The sequence below is a fragment of the Myotis nattereri genome (assembly GCF_964212035.1).
Source record: "Myotis nattereri genome assembly, chromosome: 1".
Lineage (NCBI taxonomy): Eukaryota > Metazoa > Chordata > Mammalia > Chiroptera > Vespertilionidae > Myotis > Myotis nattereri.
In genome coordinates, this window is record NC_138075.1 from 80,494,806 (window position 1) to 80,517,538 (window position 22,733).

Here is a 22,733-nt window from a genome sequence, read left to right on the forward strand (position 1 = left end):
TTTGTTTATAACCCAGCTTTTGATAATGGAATCCTGTTGATCTGAATTAAAGAGGCATGGATCCTGAAATTACAGTCTGAAGAATACTAAATATGTTTTATCTCCTACCTTTCCCTTGATTATGTTCTGAAACCTAGAATAGCCATATTTGAAAGAGAAAGTGCAAGCTCTCTGACCCCCAGATGAGATTTTTGGGAGCCTAACTGGAAAGATGACTGTAGAGCTACATGTATCAGAATGCACTGAGGATGATTCCAGCAACTCATTTGGCTTAGTGTCTACTAGAGTGACAGTGGTATGGGGCCAAAAGAGTCAGCTGCTAGAAGCTGAGGCTGGAGGTGTGGGGAACTGGGACAAATGCTGTTCTGCTCTTTATTATTTCATTTCTTCTATTCACTTGGGGCTTTTTTTCTAGTTTCTTTAAGTGTAAAATTAGATTGTTTATTTGAGATTTTTCTTGTTTATTGAGGTAGGCCTATAATGCTATGACTTTCCCTTAGGACTGCTTTTGCTGTGTCCCATAGATTTTGGGTTGTTTTGTTCTCATTTTAATTTGTTTCAAGGTATCTTTTGATTTCTTTCTCGATAGCATTGTTAACCCATTCATTGTTTAGTAACGTGTTATTTAGTCTCCATGTTTTAGTGGTGTGTTTTCAGTTTTTTTATGATTTTTTGTGTGTTTTATTTTGTAATTGATTTCTACTTTCATCCTATTATGGTCAGAGAAGTTGCTTGAGATGATTTCAATATTTTTAAATTTATTAAGACTTATTTTGTGTCCTAACATATGGTCTATCCTAGAAAATGTCTCATGTATACTAGGAAAGAATGTGTATTTGGATACTTTGGAGTGAAATGCTCTGAAAACATCAATTAAATTCATCTGATCTAGTGTGTCATTTAAGTTTACCACTTTCTTGTTGATTTTCTGTCTAGAAGATCTATCCATTGATGTCAATGGGGTGTTAAAATTCCCTACTATGACTGTATTACTGTCAATCTCTCCTTTATGTCCATCAAAATTTGCTTAACTTACTTAGGTGCTGTTATGTTGGATGCATTAATGTTTATAAGGGTTATATACACTTGTTGGATAGATCCCTTTAAAATTATACTAGAGGCCCAGTGCACAAAAGTTTGTGCACTTGGTGGGCAGGGGGGGGGTCCCTCAGCCTGGCCTGTGCCCTCTTGCAGTCTGAGACCCCTTGGGGGATGACCACCTGCTGGCTTAGGCCCGCTCCCTGGGGGATTGGGCCTAAGCTGGCAAGAAGACATCCCCCTGGCAGCCCGGTAGCCCTCGGGGGATGTCCACTTGCCAGCGGGAAGCAGGCCTAAGCTGCAGTCGACAGCCTTAGTGCTGCTGAAGAGGCGGGAGAGGCTCTCACCACCACCGCTGTACTGGCAGTCATCAGCCTGGCTTGTGGCTGAGCAGAACTCCCCCTGTGGGAGCACACTGACCACCAGGGGGCAGCTCCTGCATTGAGCATCTGCCCCCTGGTGGTCAGTGTGTGTCATAGTGACCAGTCATTCCCAGTCATTCTGCTGTTAGGGTCAGTTTGCATATTACCCTTTTATTATATAGGATAGAGGCCTGGTGAATGGGTGGGGTCTGGCTGGTTTGCCTTGAAGGGTGTCCAGGATCAGGGTGGGGGTCCCACTTGGGTGCCTGGCCAGCCTGGGTGAGGGGCTGATGGCTGTTTGCAGGCTGGTCAAGACCCCCCCCCAAGTGGGGACCCTCATCCCATGGAGGTTTGGCCAGCCTGGGTGAGGGGCTGATGGTTGTTTTCAGGCTGGCCACACCCCCTTTAGGGTGGGGGGGTCCCCACTGGGGTGCCTGGCCAGTCTGGGTGAGGGGCTGAGGGCCATTTTCAGGCTGGCCAAGCCCCCCCGGTGACAGAAGCTCCCAGCCTCTCCTTTTTTTCTTTCTTTCTTTTTTTTTTTTTATTCTGGGATTTATTTACTTTCTATAAATGAAACTTTGTTGCTTTGAGTGGAGCTCAGAGCCGACCGTGGAAGCTTGGCTTCCTCCATCACTGGGGCAACCAAGCCTCCTGCTCGCTCCAGCTCTGTGGCTGCCGGCCGCCATCTTGGTTGGGTTAATATGCATATAGTCACTCTGATTGGATGGTGGTTGTGGCTTAAGGCATAGTGAAGATATGGTCAATTTGCATGTTTGTTTTTTATTAGTGTAGATAGTGTACTTCTTTGTCTCATACTATAGCTTTAAAATCTATTTTGTCAGATATGAGTATTGCTACCCTAACTTATTTTCCTTTCCATAAAATATATTTTTCCATGTCTTTACTTTTAATGTGTATTTAGTGTGTATTTTTTAAAAAATATTTTTATTGATTTCAAAGAGGAAGGTAGAGGGAGAGAGAGAGAGAAACATCAATGAAATGAATCATTGATTGGCTGCCCCCTGCACACCCTACACTGGGGATTGAGTGCACAACCTGGCCATGTGCCCTTGACCAGAATCAAACTTGGGACCCTTCAGTCTGCAGGCTGACACTCCATCCACTGAGCCAAACCGACTATGGCTCTAGTTTGTATTTTTTGTTCTGGGATGGGTCTCTTGTAGACAGCATGGTGTTGTTTTCTACCCATTCAGCTAGTCTATGTCTTTTGACTGTACCATTTAAGCCATTTACATTTAAAGTGGTTAGTGATAGATTATATATTTATTGCTATTTTATTCTTTGAACTATGTTCCTCTGTGTTGTTTCTCTTTCCTCCTTTTCTCTTCCTTCTCTTTCTCCTTTTCCTCATCCTTCTTTTCCTTCTTATTCTTATTCTTATTCTTCAAGAAAGCCCTTTAACATCCTATATAATAAAAGGCTAATATGCAAAAAGACCGAATGGCGGAACAACTGAACAACTGAACAACCGGTCGCTATGATGTGTGTTGACCACCAGGGGTGCACGTGGAACATGGCAGGCATCAGCAGCAGGCGGCAGAGCACAAAACATGGTGGGTATTGGCCACAGTGGGATGGTGGAACAGGTGAGTGGGGGCGCCAGACCAAGGTGGGGTTCTGGTCACTGTCATCAGGGCAAGCCTCTAGTGGTTACTGAAAATTATTTGGGGGGTGCTGCAGTGGGAGGGGCCAGGTGGGGGCACAGAGGATGGGCCAAGACCTGGCCCTGTGCCCACAACAGCCTTGTGACCCACAGTTCCTTTCAAACTAGGGCACTGGGCCCTTAGTTTCATATAATACTGATTTGGTGGTAACAAACTCCTTTAGCTTTTTCTTGTTTGGGAAGCTCTTTATTTGACCTTCAATTTTAAATGATAGCCTCGTTATGTAAAGTAGTCTCAGTTGTAGGTCCTTGCTTTTCATCACTTTGAATATTTCATGCTAATCCCTTCTGGCCTGAAATGTTTCTATTGAGAAATCAGCTGACAGTCTAATGGGAGCTCCCTTGTAAGTAACTAATTGTCTTTCTCTTGCTGTTTTTAACACATTGTTTGCGGGTAGTTTTTATTGCGCGCTAACAGGTGGCGCAGGCCATTTTTGCAGTTGAATAGATTGATTACCGTTATACCTGGAAGTACATACATAATTCACCATTGTATGTGCTAGAGATCCAAATTTTGTCCTTTGGAATTCGTATATCTGCATGTTAGCATTCCTTTAGAGCAATAAAAAAGTATAAAAATAAACGTATTTATACGTTACCCACATTCTACCGCTAGTCTATAAAAAATGTATTACTAGTTGTCCCGCTCTCTACTACCAGTCAATGTAAAACGTATAAATACATTTCCCGCATACAATGTGTTAAGATTCTCTCTTTTTCTTTAACCTTTGCCATTTTAGTTATGATATGTCTTGATATGGGCCTCTTTGGGTCCATCTTGTTTGGGACGCTCTGCTCTTTGTGAACTTGTGTGTCTTTTTCTTCACCAGGTTAGGGCACTTTTTGGTAATTATATCTTTAAATACATTCTCAATCCATTGATGTATTTCTGCTCCTTCTGGTATCCCTATAATGAGGATGTTATTATGCTTCATATTGCCCCAAAGGTGGAACTGAGGACAAATTCCAGTTAGTGGTGTATGAATCTGGCATAGTGGGCAGTCTAATAGGCTCCAAGTTGAATATGTTAGGCCTGACCTTCTGGGCCTGGACACAGGGACTGGGATATGGAAGAACCTCCAGAATAAGTGTCTTAACTGTCTTCCTGAGCAAATGAGTAATCTTAGGTAGGAGCCAACACAGGGAGTGGGTTTCTTAGCTGGGCCAGTTTCAATGCTTGAGTAGAACTATATTTTACAGGCATGGGATGTGGAGACAAACAGGGCACCAAAGAATGGAATATAGGATCTGAGAGTTAAAGACATCTCATGACCAAGATAATCTAAACTAAATCTCTGATTTAGAGAGGGTGAGAGGTAGGAGGTGAGGAGGAAAACGGGGAGGAGCACTAAGGGAGTGGGAAGAGAGAGAGAGAGAGAGAGAGAGAGAGAGAGAGAGAGAGAGAGAGAGAGACCTTCCAGGTGCTGCTATAAAAAGCTAAGGCCATTGTATAGGTGCTTGTGGACTTGTCTAAAAGTGGAAAGAAATTGCTAGAATGCAGAAATAAGGCACACCACTCAAAGGAAAAAGTACACAGGGGGCCACTTAGCTGTAGGTGAAAATACTGCAGAGTTTTTAAGGTAAAAAATGGAATAAAGGTGATATTAGATTTTTTTCCTTAAATTTCTCAAACTGAGTAAAGCATATTCTTAGAATATATTCAGAAGAGAGTATATTTTTAGTGCTATGGAGACTATCTAGGGGACATATGCAACTTAAATATCTATCTATATAATAGAGGAATATGCAAATTAGCCAGGATGCTCTAACGTCACAACCGAACAGCAGGGACCTGAGGCTGCATGGCGCCTTGCTGGGGCAAGGGACCTCAGGCCGTGCCTCTGCCCACAGGGCTTGACAGGGGACCTCAGGCTGCACCCCCCCCACCCCAGTGCCCGGCCTGGGGACCTCAGGCCATGCACCCTCCCAGTGGGGCTTGATGGGGGACCTGAGACTGTGCCTCCCACCCATCACCAGGCCGGGGGACCTGAGGCTGTGCCCCCTGCCCAGAGGGGCTTGATGGGGGTGGGGCCAGCCGGGTCTGGGTCTCACCCAATGGGAGTGGGGACAGCTGGGTCTGAGTTTCCTGCGTTTTTGAAGTGTGTATGGGTGGTGGGCAGGGACTCTTACAGGAGGGAGATTTTCATATACATTTTACTAATATTCTTTCATCTCTGACACTTCTATTATAGAGAAAGGGCAAATAGCAATATTAAAATATTTCCTCTAATTAATTCCCTTTTAATGTGCACGAATTTTGTGCACCAGGCCACTAGTTTATACATAAACATAAACAAACATATACATACACATACACAAACACATACACATATACATATACATATACATATACATATACATATACATATACATATACATGAGAGAGAGATAGAGAGAGAGAGAGACTCAGGCATAATAGTCAGTACCAGAGCAGCTTTGATGATTAAAAAAAAAGAGGAAAATTGAAATTTAGAAAAAAATCCTTGGGAATATAATTTCTGGGTGGTAATGCACTGATTGTCAATGTTATCTCCACCAAAACTTCTAACTTTAAATGTAGCTTGAATCTTTTATGATCTAGCCATTTGCCTAATTCTGAAAGCCTGCCTCCTATCCAGATTTTCAAAACCCTGTTGACCTGGCGACCTACCAATGCTTTCAATGGTAACTGGGCATATGCATTACTTGGGAAGCTTGTTAAAACCAAAGTATGATTCAGTAGGTCTGGGGTGGGGCCCAGATAACACTGTTGATAATGATGTGAAGACCAAACTGAGTAGCAAGGCATTAGGCTACCTTTGCTCTATAAGTTATACTCATATAAAAAGCATATTCTGCAATATAAATAACCACAGAACTAACATCAGCCCTCCTGCCCAATCATTAATATGGTCTGCATCTTAATATTTATTTATTTATTTTCATTTAAAGAGAAATCTGTGCTCATGAGAGAAATGCAACTATGAGGCAAACCTGAAAATGGGTGTAGGTGTGTTTGTAAGAAACAGGGGAGCATTATTATTTTTTCCCAATAGGACATTTCAGGGCAAATAGAATTTCTCTGAACTTGATTTTTAGAAATTTTGAAAAACCTGTCATAGTTACGAAGAAGTTGTATGCCTTGTCCCACCTGGAGAGGGACAAAGAGACACTTTCCTTGCCTTCCAAAGCATAACATTGCCACAGTTCCAAAGTAGCTGAGAGTATTTGCATCAGGAAGGGGCTCCAGCTTCTGAAGAGGCACACTTCAAAGTTCCCCCTCCAAGACTGTCAATGTCTTTTGAAAACCTTAGCTGAATCATCATCATCATCATTTCAGCCAAGACAATAGGCATCTGAACATCTCACAGCATCTTCTTTCCAGTGTACAAAGGGAAACTTTACATTGTGGCATATTGTGTCCTGACTGGGGGTGGGGTGGAGTGTCAAATAAGGCTTTTTCAAAAGGAAACACTGAACCCAACATCTAACACAGGCGTTAGAAAAACAGTTTTCTGTTTGACTTGTCCAAATATTCTTTATTTGGTTGAAAGAAGTGAAAATTTCTGCACAGTATTTTGAAAGCATGACTCAGTCTCAGGGTGTAGGAATATACAAAGGAATGGCTGGGAGGGCTCTGGCTCACACACCCGGGCATGCTCTCCAAACAGATCATTCTCCCTGTTTTGTGATTCTGAGAACTTAGTCTTAACTCCTTAAGTAATCCTGAAAAGCACTTTGGAGTCTAGTTTCCTTGAAGAATAGTATCTCCAATTCCAGACAAGTATTATTTGCTTGAATGTATTAAGCACTTGAATTTAGCCAAAATTCCCTGGCAGCAAACAAAGAAAGGTTTCTCTCCCCTTTAAGCGCTAAAGGGCACCCTGTTGAACTATCCAGAGGACAAGCTGCTTCTGTGATCTCAACATGCTAACCTCATGCATCATGGTGTCTGTCCACAGAATACACATTTTAAGAGGTGAGAAAGTGGTGTTTATAATTGCACTTTGAATCCAAAATGCATTCAAATGTACCAATAAATGACATTGATGATCACCAACATTAAGGACATTTGGAGTAGCTGATCTCTGGTTCATGAATAATGAGTTATCTTGGTTTTAATAATTTACTTTTTAAGAAGATATTTTCCCTCTCTTCTTTATCTGTGAAGTTGCAAGAGCTTTCTGCCTCACCTTAGATGATTACTAGTTATATTCCTAGAGGGCAGATATAAGTTAATGAGCAACAGGGGAGGGGATAAGGAAGCGAGAACAAAAACAGCATATTGCCTTCAAGACTATTAATGTCCCTTTGTGGAGGATGGCAACAGCTAATGTCTGGCAAGAGCAGTGGAGGAAGAAATTGCTGCAGGTTCAGGTGGGAGAGTGAGTCACCTTGAGGCTGGCACTGCTGATGAGGTTTGGAGAATAATCTTTCCATTAGGAGTGGGTCCTCCTCTGAGAATAGGGGTATTATTAATGGCCAGTACTTGAAATATTTGATTTACTTCCTGTGTACTGCACGGGAACAAAGCATTAATAGCCCCACACATCACAGATCCACAGAGGGTTTCTGCAAATACATCGATTCTTAAAAATGTTAGGAGATTTTAGAGTTTGGCGGCATTTCTTTTGGTGTGTAAGCATATGTCAGTGTACAGACATGTAACTTATTTGAATAGATAAGTAAGTATGTATATAGATATGCGTTATCACATTATATTTAGTAGAAAATGTCATCACATATTCATTTGTCTGTACTGTGCCACTTTGCAAAGTACCTGTTTATGGGGGAATTGTTTAAATTTAGATATTAAAATAGTTAATCGGTCATTTATAATATGCTTATATACAGCCACAAAAAGTGTTTAGTTCATCTTTTTAATAATAACAGTGTGGTTTTTACAGTGCTGGATTTGGAATGTGTGCCTACCTTAAATGTCAAGTCATTATAACGAGGTATTAGCTGGCTTTGGCTTAAATTTGTGTTTTATTCTTACTCACTTCTAAATACCTTTTCTTAATCCCTTATTTTTGGCTCATTTCATACGATTATCATTCCAATTTATTTGCCTCCTGAATAATAGATTCTAAATCATTCTCATTGTGGTCTTTGATTTCTTATTAAAAATCCTGAAGCCTAATAGCTAATGATGCTATTGATGCATGGCAATGCTGCTTTTCATCAAGGATTCTTTTCATTATTGCACAATATCCCTCATATCCCATCCATGATCAGTTTTGGGTTTTGTTATTGTACTTTCCCTTTTTATTTAATTTTTACCTAATAGGTAATTTTATTTCTAATTGTTGTAATTTTATGGATGACATTTCTTCCTTGAAGAGTGTTTGGGTAGTTCTGCATACAGCTATTTTATGTCCCTCTATTTCTGCCTATAGGAGTTTTATTAAAAAACACCTTATGCGTAGGAGGCAAGTTGTTTCAGAAGCAGGCTACCCAGTGCTCTCGGGAGGTATAAACATTCTGTGAATTTATTGAACATATTTATTTTCCCCAAGAGCTAATCTTTTAAAAGATGCCAGATTTCCCCATGTGAGATAGCTATCATTTGGTTTCAAAGTAATCAAATAGTTTTCAAACCAGTTACCATAGATTAGATAATAGTTTAAGAGAATCTGTGATCAGTTGAATAGTTTATGCAGACATGCAAAATTTGCAACTTGTTTAGCATTTTATATCCTAAGGTTAATAATTCAAAAAATATTCTATGGAACATAAAGGTTTTCATTAAATATTTGTATATGTAAAATTCATGGCATGTGTTTTGCTAACTAAAAATATTCTGATCAGCTATCAGTAAGTATTGAGCTCTCAGTGCTAAGGAGACCAAATGTATTGATACAACTTGGGTTCTCTTCTCCCATTTCAAGCTTCCATTGCCCCTCTATGATCTGGGGTCACTGGGAGAACCATGTCATGTTGTGATTAAAGAAAGGAAAATCTCTTCTACTGTTGGAAAAATCATAAGGTGCATTTTCTACTTATTGTCAAACAGGCAATCATATCACCTGATGAAGAAAATTAAAGAAATGGCACTACTTTCCACTTGCAAATGATAGAGTTAAGTAGGTATAAAGTACGGGGGAGGCAGGCGATCATTTCTAACTGGCAGACCCTTTTGCTAAACCTTGCGGATACAGTTGTAGGGGAACAAGGATTAAAAGGGGGTAAAACAATTAAACAAATAAATATTCCCTCTTAGATGTAAATGTCTCATCCAATGTGCTTCTCTCTCCAATGGCTTACTAATAAAAACCAAGAGAAAATTAATGACATTAGGTACATGCAAAAATTAGCCACCATTTTGAATTGAGCGGCTTCAAGAGCAAAACTTGCTAACAGCCAAACTGATAATATCACATATCTGAAAAGTATGTGTAATACATAAGCAGGCTGGTTCATATAGAATGTGAACTGCTACAAGTACTCATGTGCATTTGATGATCATAAAACAGTCTGCAGGAAGGACATCAGTGACTTGGGCTACTAGGGAGGCATACTGTGCAGGCTGAGTTACTTGACTTTTTTTGCCCAGTAAAAGTATCTGTTAAAATATTAAAATACTCTACCTGCCTATGTCCTAATTTCATCTACACCAATCAACCTACTTATTAGTAATAGTCTTTCCATGTTCTTTTCTTTTCTTTTTATTTTTCCCACTGATTGTTTAGAGAGAGTGGAAGGGAGGAAGGGAGAGAGAAACACACGCCCAACTGGGGCTGAGGATCTAAATCTGCAACACAGATACATGCCCCTTGGCTGGGAATTGAACCCATGACCCTCTAACCACTGAGTGACACCAGCCAGGGCTCTTTTCTTTTTTTTTTTTTTAAGTGAATTTATTGCAGTGACTTTGGTTCACCAAACCATACAGGCTTCAAGTGTACAAGTCAATAAAACCTCATCTGCACACTGCAGCATTCACACAGCACCCCAAAGCACAGTCTCATCTCATCCCCTTCCCTGCCTTATCCCATCTCCACCAACCCCCACCCCTTTCCCTCTGGCTATCACCACACTGCTTTTGTGTCTATGTGTTATGCATTTGTGTGTTTTGGTTAATCTCTTCATCTTCTATTTTCCAGTGCCCTAGTACCCCCTCTCCTCTGACACCTGTCAGTCTGTCGCACCCATCCATGCCTCTGTTTCTATTTTGTTCATCAGTTTATTTTGTTCTAGATTCCACACATAAATGAGACCATATTATTCTTTAACCATTGAGATAGGAGTGATATGTCAATTAAAAAATAAAGAAAATGGATTTGTGATTACAAATAAATTGATATTCTAATTTATACTTCAATCTCTTAGACTATTGTTTTCCTTTTCTTTTTTTTAAATATATTTTATTGATTTTTTTACAGAGAGGAAGGGAGAGGGATAGAGAGCTAGAAACATAGATGAGAGAGAGAAACCTCGTTCAACTGCCTCCTGCACACCCCCTACTGGGGATGTGCCCACAACCAAGGTACATGCCCTTGACAGGAATTGAACCTGGGACACCTTAAGTCCGCAGGCAGATGATCTATCCACTGAGCCAAACCAATTAGGGCTTGTTTTCCTTTTCTTATTGAACAATAATGATAATTATGTGCCAGCCATTTTACTACCTGTCGAAGCTATAACAGTAAGCAACAATAAACATGGTCATTTTCTAGTGGGGGAGGATGATAGTTAATATCCTCTCTTTCTCTATGCTGCCCCTGACAACATCCCATCAGGAAATCCGTTATCTATATTTTTAAGATGTATCCAGAATCTTATTATATCTTAACCTCTCCCCTTTTACCTCGCTGGTTTGGGCTACTCTCATCTCACACATGAGTTTGGGAAATAGTTCCTGAAAAGTCTTGTGGTTTTCAGTCTTGCTACTTTTATGCAAGATCTGCTCTCAGCAAAGTAGCAAGAGTGATGTTTTCAGAATGAAAATCAGACCATGCTAGTTCTCTGCTTAAAATCTGCAGTAGATCCCATTCCACTGAGAGCAAAAGCTTGGGTTTTTGCAAAGTCCCAAAGGGGCCCAAGCCCTCATTTTTCCAACTTCATCTCCTCATCCTTCCCCTTGCTCACACCAGCCACATCGGCCTTCCTGCCCTTTCACAGACCACATCCCCTGGAGCCTCAGGACCTTTGCACTAGTCCTCTGTGGTAAGAATGATCTTCAACTAAGATCAAGTTCATCTTCTCAGTCAGGCCTTAGTTTGAAATTTTATTCCATTCTGTAAGCACTCTCAGTTCTCTGCTCTAATTTGTTTTCTGTTGTTTAAAATCACTTTCTAATATATTATGCAATATTCTTATTATTTGTATTATTGATTTTATTTCTATCTCACTAGAATATAAGCCCCTTAAAGGTAGAGATTTTGTTCACTGTTATATCCTACAGCATGCTTGGCACATAGCAGGAACTCAATAAATATTTTGAGTGTATAATAAATAAGCCAAGTAAAACTAAATGTGTAAAATTGTGATTATAGTTGAAATAAATAGTGCTCACATTGTTTTTTAAGTGCTTTACATATACGTTTGCATACATTGCTTTATTTTATCTTTAAGACAGCCCGATGAGATGGATTCTATTTTAAATACAAAGCAACTGAGTCACAGATTCTTGGCCTAGTCATATGCTCATGACTCATAGAGTTGAGGTAGAAAGTCAGACAGCTAGGCTAAAAGAAGACCACACTCTTAATTGTGATACACTACCGCCTTCTTGATGTGATGATGCTAATAGTGTGAATAAAAGGTATATACTAGTATAGCAGGGGAACTGGTTCTGGCTTGGGGAGAAAGAGAAGGCTTCTCAGTGAAATGACTTTGAGATAAGAAAAGTAGCACTTAGCTGGTTGGGAAGAAGAAGCAGTCTAATTCAGCTCAGCTTTTGGGAATTGAGATGATGGGAACTTTTCAAACTGAGAATTAGTTTGCAGGAAATTCGGCTAATGCCACCAGGTCAGTGAGCTTCTTATGGGTAACACCTCCTCCTTCCAGCACTGTGGTGATGTCAGAAGAGATGAACTTGTCTTGTGTGTGGTTAGGCGCTGACTGCCTTGTGTGAAGAATTCCTCACACTGACTGCATAAATTAGGCACCATGTCACTCAGCTTTTCAAATTATAGGACACCACTTTGAGAAAGAAAGCTTGAGGGAAATCTTGTACACTCTGTTAAGTGGACTGGGGAGGGTGCTATTCCTGGAGTTGATTATAATCCCTTGTGACTGAGTGGGTTTCACTAGCAAGGCTAGGGCAATAGGAAGAAGCTAATTGGTTTCTGGAGGTGGCTTTGACTGCCTGGGAGAAAGCCTCAACAGCAACTATTCTGAGAATTAACAGCATGAGGCAGTGAGTAGACCACCCATTTATATTTCTGTGCTTAACTGCAAATGGGGAAAATAACTAGAGCGTGCACATACCAAGAGTTTAGGATGGGTAGGCATCTGGCTTCCTTTTCCCAGGACCCACCTCACTTCCGTCAGTTTTCATAAGCATTCACTTGTGGTTCTACTGGCACATGAAGTGAACCACAGTGGCTTTCCAAGAACTTTATTATAACCAACATTCCTAAACAGCCCATCTCCATTTTACTTCAAATGTCATGTAATTTATTGAATACAAATATAGCTATGAACCACTGGCAGAAAAGTTTACTTTTTACGTGTCTCACACAGGGCCATTGATAAAGTATGTTTCTGAGCATCCTTCTCAACAAAATTGAACTTCAAATACTAAGGACTCAAAGGTTGGGGTATCAGTTCTTTCAGCCCAAGTTTTGTATCTAATAATTGGTAGAAACTTTATGTGATACTAGCTTTCTAAAAATAAATTACATCTTTAAAAGAATTGTATACACTAATTGGCTATATTATTTAGAGATTTATATTTTATAAATTGGTTATTATTGTTAGGCTGGTAAAATGAGGAAACTAAACAATTTGTTTTTCAAGCTTTATTTATTTTTGCCATCCTAATAAATTTTTTAGCAAAACAGTCCCAGTCACTGCCTCCTGAAATATGACTTGCACTTTCTAAACTCATGCCAAGTTCTTCCCTAGAAAGTCCCTTTCCCATCTTTGTCTCCTAAAATTCCATCTCTTAAAACCTTCTCTGATCAACCCAATAGGAAGTATCATATAAAAAAAAATGAATATTTTCTATGCTATTTGTGATAATTATTCTTTTATTTATTCTATTTATTCAAGAAATATTTATTTTTATAACACTTGTTTGATGCTGTGATAGGCCGGGGAACATGGAAGTGAAGAAAATGTACTTAGTTTGCACTTACAAAATGTTCAGTTACATAATCTCAGATATTGATAAAGAAAAATTCTGGTAAGAGTTGTGTTGGAAAACTACAGGGTGTCATGAGAAAGAATAGAAAAAAAGTAAATAATTTGGAGGGAAAGTCAGAGAAGGCTTTCCTGAAGCAGTGACATTTTACCTAAAGTCTGATGGATGAGTGAGGCATTTAGGCCAGGAGTAGAGGGAAGGATTTTAAAACAGGGAATTACATTTGCAAAGTCTGAGGTGGGAAAGGCCTTGGTGCATTTCAGCAACTGACAAAAGTCAATGTTTTATATTTTAATTACATATGCACCTTTTTTATATCTCTCAGATGGATAAGAACTGTTTTTAATTTCTTTGTGCTTCATAATGATTAGCATAGTAGGTCCTCAAAAATGTTAGAGGACTTTGCCTTGCTGTAGCTATAAGTAACTTGTCTTGAACTTCCCCTTCAATGTAAATAATTATAAAACTGGACCAAATATATGAGCCTATGGCTTTCAGGCATTTTGGTAACAAAGAGAACAACAGTCCAATCATCCTTGACAAAGGGAAAACCATGAGGTAGGCTACTTATTATTCCCAGATTTGCCTGGAAGATTCTCCACAACTTTGTAGTAGGAGGAAGTATAGATTAAAATTCAAAGCTGCTGCAGCAACTGGAATTGAGGAGGCTGGGTATGGGAAATGAGGTAGCTGCATAGGGGAAGGTGCCCCAGGAGTTTGCATGAGGATTCAGCTTGTGTCCTTGGCTGAGGGCTAAGGTGCTCATGTGTAGGGCACTGAATCCACAGGCCAAACAGAGTGGCTTCTAGGAGGCTGAGAGGAGTACATAGATGCTAGAGGTTGCACAGGGCTAAAACAGGTCAGAATCTGGGCCAGCAAGGTAGAGAGATCTCATTGAAGAATTTAGGCATCCAGTTAAGATTTAATGCCCTGGAGGGAAGAAAATGCCTGAGACCTTAAAACAAAACAAAAAACTGATATCAATCCATCCTAAAAAGCACAAAATCAAGCCTAAAAGCATAAGACAACACTTAACAGGGATAAATTGAGAACAATATACATGAGACTTTTTATAAGGTAACATATCTATACTAATAAAAGCCTAGATGTTCCTCGTGCCCTCGCGCGCAATGTCGTCACAAGATGGCCACCACGAGATGGCTGCCACAAAGATGGCCGCCACAACATGGCCACATGCACAACGGAGGCAGGGCCTGCGGCCACTCTGCGCAGTGAGGCCTGGGGGCTCGATGGCTCTGCGCGTCGCGGAGAAGGCTGGTCCTGGCGTCTCTGCTGCCTCGTGTGGAGGAGGCGGGTCCCAGTGTAAGAGGCAGGTCATGACAGGGGAGGGCAGTTGGGGTTGCTCAGGCCAGCAGGGGAGGCCAGTTGAGGGTGATCGGGCCAGCAGGCAAAAGCAGTTAGGGGCAATCAGGCAGGCAGGCAGGCAGGCAAGTGGTTAGGAGCCAGCAGTCCTGGATTGTGAGAGCGGGATTGGGCCTAAACCAGCAGTAGGATATCCCCCGAGGGGTCCCAGATTGGAAAAGGTGCAGGCCAGGCTGAGGGACACCCCCCCCCCATGCACAAATTTTGTGCACTGGACCACTAGTATATATATATATATATATATATATATATATATATATATATATATATTTAAGTGACCAACAGACTGGCTGGTAGCTATGATGCACACTGACCACCATGGGGCAGACGCTCAATGCAGGAGTGAAAACCAGACATGGAAACATGGGATAGACTGATCAATCTCAGAGGGAAGGGGGGAAGTGGAAGGGCAGGAAGAGATTAACCAAAGATCTTATATGCATACTAGAGGACCAGTGCATGGATCTGTGTGCTGGTGGGGTTCCTCACTCTGGCCTGTAGGGATTAGACTGAAGTCGGCTCCCCGACATCCCCCGAGGGGTCCCAGATTGTGAGAGGGTGCAGGCCAGGCCCAAGGGACCCCACCAGTGCACGAATCTGTGCACTGGGCCTCTAGTATACAATAAAAAATTATAGAAGCATAGAACAGATTAGAATCTCAGAGGGAAGGCGGAAAGGCAGGAAGGCGGGGAGGGTGGGTGGGTGGGAAATGACTAACCAAAGAACTTGTATGCATATATGCATAACCCATGGGTACAAACAATAGGGTGGTGAAGGCCTGAGGTGAGGGTGGGTGTGGGCGCAGCTAGAAGGGGTCAATGTGGGAAGAAGGGGACATATGTAATACTTTCATTAATAAAGATAAAAGAAGTTATTAAACAGGAGAAGAAGCAGAAAATATTGAACTTTATCAAGGAAAAAAATCAATCAGCCATTAAAGACAGATGCCAAAAAAATCATGGATATGAAAGAGCAGAGATATTCAAACAGCTATTAGAAACTAAATCAAGGATTTAAAGGAAAAAGTAGACACAGTCCAGCAAGAAAATAGAAACTATAAAATAACAAATTGAAATTCTAAAATGAAAAATGAAAACATATGAAATAAAAACCAGAAAAATCTGAATGTTAAACAACAGCAGAAGAATGAGTTAATAACAATATCCAAATTAAAGAAGGGATAAAAAATATTTAAAATATTAATAAAGCTTCAATGACCCATAAGGCAATACTGGGCAGCTAAACATAAATAGAGTGCCAAAAAAATATCAAGAATGCATCAGAAAAAATATTGAGTAAACAACAACTGAAAATTCCCTAAATTTAGAAAAAAACAAAACAAAAAAAAAACAAACCCAAAACATTATCATACACATCCAAGCAGTTCAATAAAGCCCCAAAAGGATAAGCCGAAGAAACAACATTATAAGCATATCATCATACTCAGTTAAAAAAGAAATATTATGTACATCTTTGTACCAATAAGTTTGACAAGTTAGACGAAATGAATAAGCATCCTATGAAAAACTAACTCTAAAACTGACATAAGAATAAGAAGAAAATTGGAATAATTCCTTGCTTATTAGAGATATCTAATTCATAAGTAAATACTTTTCTACAAAGAAAACATCAGGTTCAGATAACTTCACTGGCGACGATTAATATCAATGTTACACAAACTATTTTAGAAAAATGTAAGACATGGCAACATTTTCTATGTCTTTTCATGTGGCCACCATCACTATAAAACTAGCATAAACAAGGACATTAAAATAAAAAATAAAGTTACAAGCCAATATTTCTGTTTTTAAATGTTTTTTTTTTTATTATTATTGATTTGTAGAGAGATAGAAACATTGATGAGAAAGGAACATGATCGATCAGCTGCTTCCTGCATGGCCCCTAATGGGGATCCGGCCTATAACCAGGTATATACCCACTGGGAATCAAACCAGGGACCTATTGGTTCCTGAGTCAAAGCTCAATCGCTGAACCACACCTGCTGGGAAGACCAATATTTCTTATGAACATACTTACAAAAATCCTTAAGCAAATATTAGCAAATGGAATCCAGACTTATGTAAAATGAATAATACATAATTATCAAGTGCAGTTTATCCCAGGATTTTAAAGTTGTGACAAGATTTACAAATCACATTAATGAACAAAGGATAAAAATCATATAATGATCTTAATTGGAGTGGGGAAAAAAGCCATCTGGTGACATTTAGCACTCATTCATAAAAAATCCTCAAATTAAGCATAGAATAACATTTCAATTATAAATGACATCTTTACAAAAACTCCAGTTAACATTATCCTATCTAATAATAGACAAACATGGTAATTGACCATACCTCTGCTACGCTTCCCATTGGCTAATCAGCAGGATATGCAAATTAACTGCCAACCAAGATGGCGGCCAGCAGCCACACAGCTGAAGTGAACATGAGGCTTGCTTGCTACAGTAATGGAGGAAGCCAAGGTTCCCCGCCTGCTGAGGCCCAGCTCTGAGCTCCGGAAACAACAATGTTTCAATTATAGAATCTAAACAAACCCCAGATACAGGCTTTCAGCCAGCCACATCCTCAGAGCTGGAGCTGGCTCTCAGCTCCAGTGACAGCTATAGAAGGTAAATAAATCACAGAAAAAAAGAAAAGAAAAATAAAAAGAGGCTGGGAGCTTCAGTTGCCTGCCAGCCTGACAACAGCCCTCAGCCCCTCACCCAGACTGGCCAGGCACCCCAGTGGAGACCCCCACCCTGAAGGGGGTGTGACCAGCTGCAAACAGCCATCAGCCCTTCACCCAGGCTGGCCAGGCATCCCAGCAGGACCCCCACCCTGATCCGGGACACCCTTCAGGGCAAACCAGCTGGCCCCCACCCATTCATCAGGCCTCTATCCTATATAGTAAAAGGGTAATATGCAAACTGACCCTAACAGCAGAACGACTGGGAATGACTGGTCACTATGACACACACTGACCACCAGGAGGCAGACGCTCAATGCAGGAGCTGCCCTCTGGTGGTCAGTGCACTCTCACAGGGGGGAGCTCTGCTCAGCCACAAGCAAGGCTGATGGCTGCCAGTACAGCAGTGGTGGTGGGAGCCTCTCCCGCCTCCTCAGCAGTGCTAAGGATACCTGACTGCAGCTTAGATCTGCTCCCCACTGGCAATTGGACATCCCCCGAGGGCTCCCAGGCTGCCAGCAAGTGGTCACCCCCGAGGGGTCCCAGACTGCGAGAGGGCACAGGCCCAGCTGAGGGATCCCCTACCCCCAAGTGCACAAATTTTTGTGCACTGGACCTCTAGTCTTAATATTAAAAGGCCAAGAGGCTTCTTGACCAAAACAACCATACAACCGGTCACCACGAGGGGACCCCCACCACGATCAGGGGCGTGGCTGGCCTGCAAACTGCTGATGGCCCCTCACAGAGGGAGGAGCGGGGGAGTGGGCGCACTGGGGGCCAGGTGTGTGCTGCACAGTCTTTTAAAAATAAAGACAGATCCGCTGGCTCTCCCAGGCGCCTCCTGGCACTGGCCGGGCCTGCCCCCACCCCATATGGAGCGGCTGGAGTGGGTGTGGGTGGTGTGGCCCCAGGCCCCAGACCCCGTGGGTGTGGAGCGGTTTGCACCACAGCCACGTAGCGATACCGGTTGACTTTGCAGGGGAGTCTGAATTGGACTGAATGTACTGCAGCTGGCGGTGCTGGCCAGGTTAAGCTCCAGGAAGATGTTTTGGAAGAAGAGTGGGCAAGCCTATTCCCCCAGTAGAGTTCTGATCACTGAGAATAAGTGGAGGAAGGCTTCCAGAAATCTCATATTTTATGTGACCAAGCAGAAGAGCACAACAGACTCCATCTCGGCTCTTCATAAGTCGATGCGGGGCTCAGGCCCGAGTGCCTCCCTCTACTGGCTGGCACGCATGCTGGAAGGACAGGACCTGCTGTATGTGGCAAGGAGGCTGGTGAGGTTTGCCAGTGCAGACACAGGTCTGGCAGACCCATCCACATTACCACAAGCAAGGGCCGCCTACCAGGGCTGTCACTTCATAGGCGTGCCCGAATGTGAGGTGCTTCCGGCCCAGTGTGTAGTCTATTTTGCCAGAGCTCCAAAGTCTATTGAAGTGTACAGCGCCTACAACAATGTCAAAGCCTGCCTGCGAAACCACCAGGGGCCTCTGCCCCTGCACCCCCCCCCTCCCCCGCTGCACCTGAGGAACACGCCAACCAGGCTCATTGAAGGACCTGGCCTATGGCAAGGGTTACAGATACACCCCCATGTGCAGCGAGCCTGTGGGCCAGGAATACCTGCCCGGAGAATTGAGAGGAGTGCATTTCTTCAAGCAGATGCGATGCTGACTCTTGGAGGCTCTGACAGCAGAAGGATGTTACTTTCTTTTCTTTCTTCTTCTTTTTTTAAATAGGAATGGCCAGAAAGAGTAAATGGATGGCGAAGTTGGTTTCCTGGAAAAGTTAAAGCAGCCCAACTTTTTGTGCCAGAATTTGAGTTTCTTAAGTGGAGGCACAGCTACTTCAGCTAAGGGTGTGATGGTGACTTGTGTTCATTTGCATTCTGCAATGGTTTTGCGTATGAAGTGTCTGGCAGCTTTGTGCAATGAATTAATGTTATAGGGAATGATCTATTTTGTCATAGTATTTAAATCATAATGTCGTTTCAGAATTCAGTTCTGTAGGATTTTTTTCCCCTTTAGAAAGTGTATGTTCTGTGTAGTTTTAATTGGTAAAAAAAGTGTAATTGTGATTTAATACCGCATAGTGTTCTGGGGTATTTTTTAATATGCAAAGGTTTTATAAGACAATAAAACTATTTCAAAGTAAAAACAACAACAACAAAACTTTGCTGGGGAGGCTGGTGGGGCTCGGCATGTTCGGGGGCAGCCTGTTTATGCTGGGTGTGTGGCCGCACACACGCAGTGGGCATGTGCTGGGAGCACGGCGCAGGCATCACATGGACTTTGTGCGTGAAAAGGTGTGCGCACACCTTTGTGTGCATAAATACATCTGTTTCTCAGAAGTGTACCTGGAAAGGTGCTTTATCTGTAATAGGCAGTTTTCAAAATGTAATCCAGAGCAAGAGATGTGTAGCAAAAACACCCACAAGAAAAGGTTTTTGATACTAAACACAAAGCTGTAATTGAAGTGTTTATGCCCAAATGTACTGTGAATCAAACATATGGTGATATTTATCGTCTGGTGGGTCTGTTTGAAAGGTTTGGTCAATCAGTTCTCATTTCACAAAAATAAAATAATGTAACTAAGTCATTACTAAATATATACTTCTAAGGCAAAGTAGTTTACCCACTTTGTGTACTTTTTGCACGTGTGTAGCACTTCAAGGCTGTTTATAAAGCATAACTTGGATGATGTGACAATATGGTTGAGGAAGGGGATGTGGCCGGTTGTTTTTAAAAATTAGGCACCTCACAGTTTTTAAGACAAACGTGTTAACCTAAAATCTTCAGAAGGCAGGGCCAGGGGTCTTTTAAGACCTTTGTATAGGCCTACGACATAAAAAAGCAGCTACCTTTTTAGGATGTGGCCTGAAAGAAACCTGTTATTTTCAGTTATTACTATCTTCAAAGTAAAATAACATTTCTGCAGCCTTTTTATGTGTGGGTGTGTTTTTTTCATACTTTCATTACAATAATTTGAAATAGGTGTTGTCATTATTTTAAAGCAATAGTTTTTTCCTCTCAACATCAGAGAACTAAATTTTCACACACACCCCAAAAATGTTTATTTGCAGTAACTTATGCATCTGGACTCCAGGTGGCCTACTAAGCTCAGTGATTAGACAGGTGCTTTTATAGCCAAAGTCAAAGGCTCTTCCCCCTGATTAGCCCCTGAGCGGGGAGCAGCCAGAGGCTCTCCTGACCAGCATAGGGAAAGGAGAGAGGGGCAGGATAACCATTACAGGAAAAGGAGTGGGATTGGAAACTCCCTCCCAACCATCCTTAAGAGAGTTCAAAAGCTGTGAGCAGCGGCAGGTGGGTAGGTGGGGCTGCAAGCAGGGGGGTTGTGGGTAGGTGGGGTGTGCATGGGTGGGGGGCAATGGATTACTGCGTGGTTTTGCGTGCTGGGCCTCTAGTTATTATATACAATACTTTCCCCTAATATCAAAACAAGATGTGTTAATTCTTACCACATCTTTTCAATATTGTACTGAAGCTCCTAGGCAGTGCAATAAGGCAAGGAAAAAGAAGTAAATTACATAAAGATTGAAAAGAAATAAATTTGTCTCTATTCACAAATAACATGCTTGCATGATTGTGTAGTTAGAAAATCCTCTGAAACCAAAAAAGATTCTATGACTAATGAATGAAAAAGATCCTAGGACACAAAGTCAATATAAAAAAATAAGTTGATTTTAGCATATTAGCAAATAATTAAAAAATGTTGGTAAGCCATGCCATTTTATAGCACCAAAAAAACCCATAAGATAATTAGGGGGGAAAAAGCAATGAAAGACATATTTAAGTCCTCTACATTAAAAACTACAAACTTTTGTTAAGAGAAAATGTAAAGACCTAAATAAGCACCCTATTTATGAACTAGAAATTTAGTATTTTTAAGATTCTCATTCACTCCAAATCAACCTATACATTCAAGGTAATTGCAATAAAAGAAATCACAGCACAGACATTTACAAGCTTATCCTATATTGCATAAAAGGTGAAAGTTCTATAATAGACAATGGAATCCTCAAAAAAGGGAAGATATTTGGAGTCATTACACTAATTTTAAGAATTACTATAAGTGCCAATGATTGAGACAATCTGTGGCATTGAAATAAGAATAGACAAATGGATCAATGGAAACAAATAGAGCATGCAGAAATGAACACGTACCTAGATTGTAGAAAGATGCCAATGTAATTTAATGGGGAAAATAAGTCATTTTAACAAATAGTGTTGTAATAACTAGATAAAGTAAGGAAAATGGTGGCTCTTGTTCCCCACCTCATTTCACATACAAAAATTAAAAGCTAAAACTCTAAAACTTGTAGGATAAGAGATAGAAGAATAATGAATAAAATGACCTAGGGTTAGGCAAAGATTTTTTAGCCACAACACAAAGAGCTCTAAATACTAGTATTAAGCTAAAAAGACACATATGTCTTGATTACATTTTTAAAAATATGCTCATTAATAGATGTCAAAGAAATGTGAAGACAAGACACAGATAGGAGGAAGGTAACCACAATATCTATATTTGACAAAGTATTTATATATGGAATATACTAAATACTTTTACAACTAAACAATAAAAAGACAAACAGCACATTTAAAAAACAGACATTTTCCAGGAGAAGGTACACAAATGGGCAATAAGTGCATAGAAATGTGCTCAATATCATTAGCAGTCAGAAAAATCAAAACTACAAAGTGACAATATTTCACTCCCAACAAAAAGGTTCAAAATAAAAAGGACAACACTGAATGTTTTTTTAAAAATAATTCTTGATTGTTGAAAGTATTACATATGTCCCTGTTTTTTCCCCATTGATTCCCTCCAGCCCACTCCCTGTCCCAGGCCCTCACCACCCCATATAGACATGGCCTCATCTGTGTCCATGGACTATGGGTATGAATGTAAATTGCTGTGCTAAATCTGGTAGCTCCTCATAAAATTAATATATGCATACCTTAGGACTTAGGATTGTCACTTATTGATAGTGTATAAAATGTACATAACAAAATTAATATTATTGCTCTAACAAATTACCACAAACATAGTAGGTTAAGTCAAATAATATCTTACCTTTCTGGAATTCAGAAATCCAAAATGGGTCTCACTGGATGGAAGTTTATTTTTGTACCTTTTTCAGCTTTGGAAGGCCACCCACATTTCTTCCTTTTCACGCTCTTCTATCTTCAAAGTCAGCAATGGCCAGTGGAGTCCTCTCATCACATCACCATGACAATGACTGATCATAGTGCTCTCCTGCTCCCTC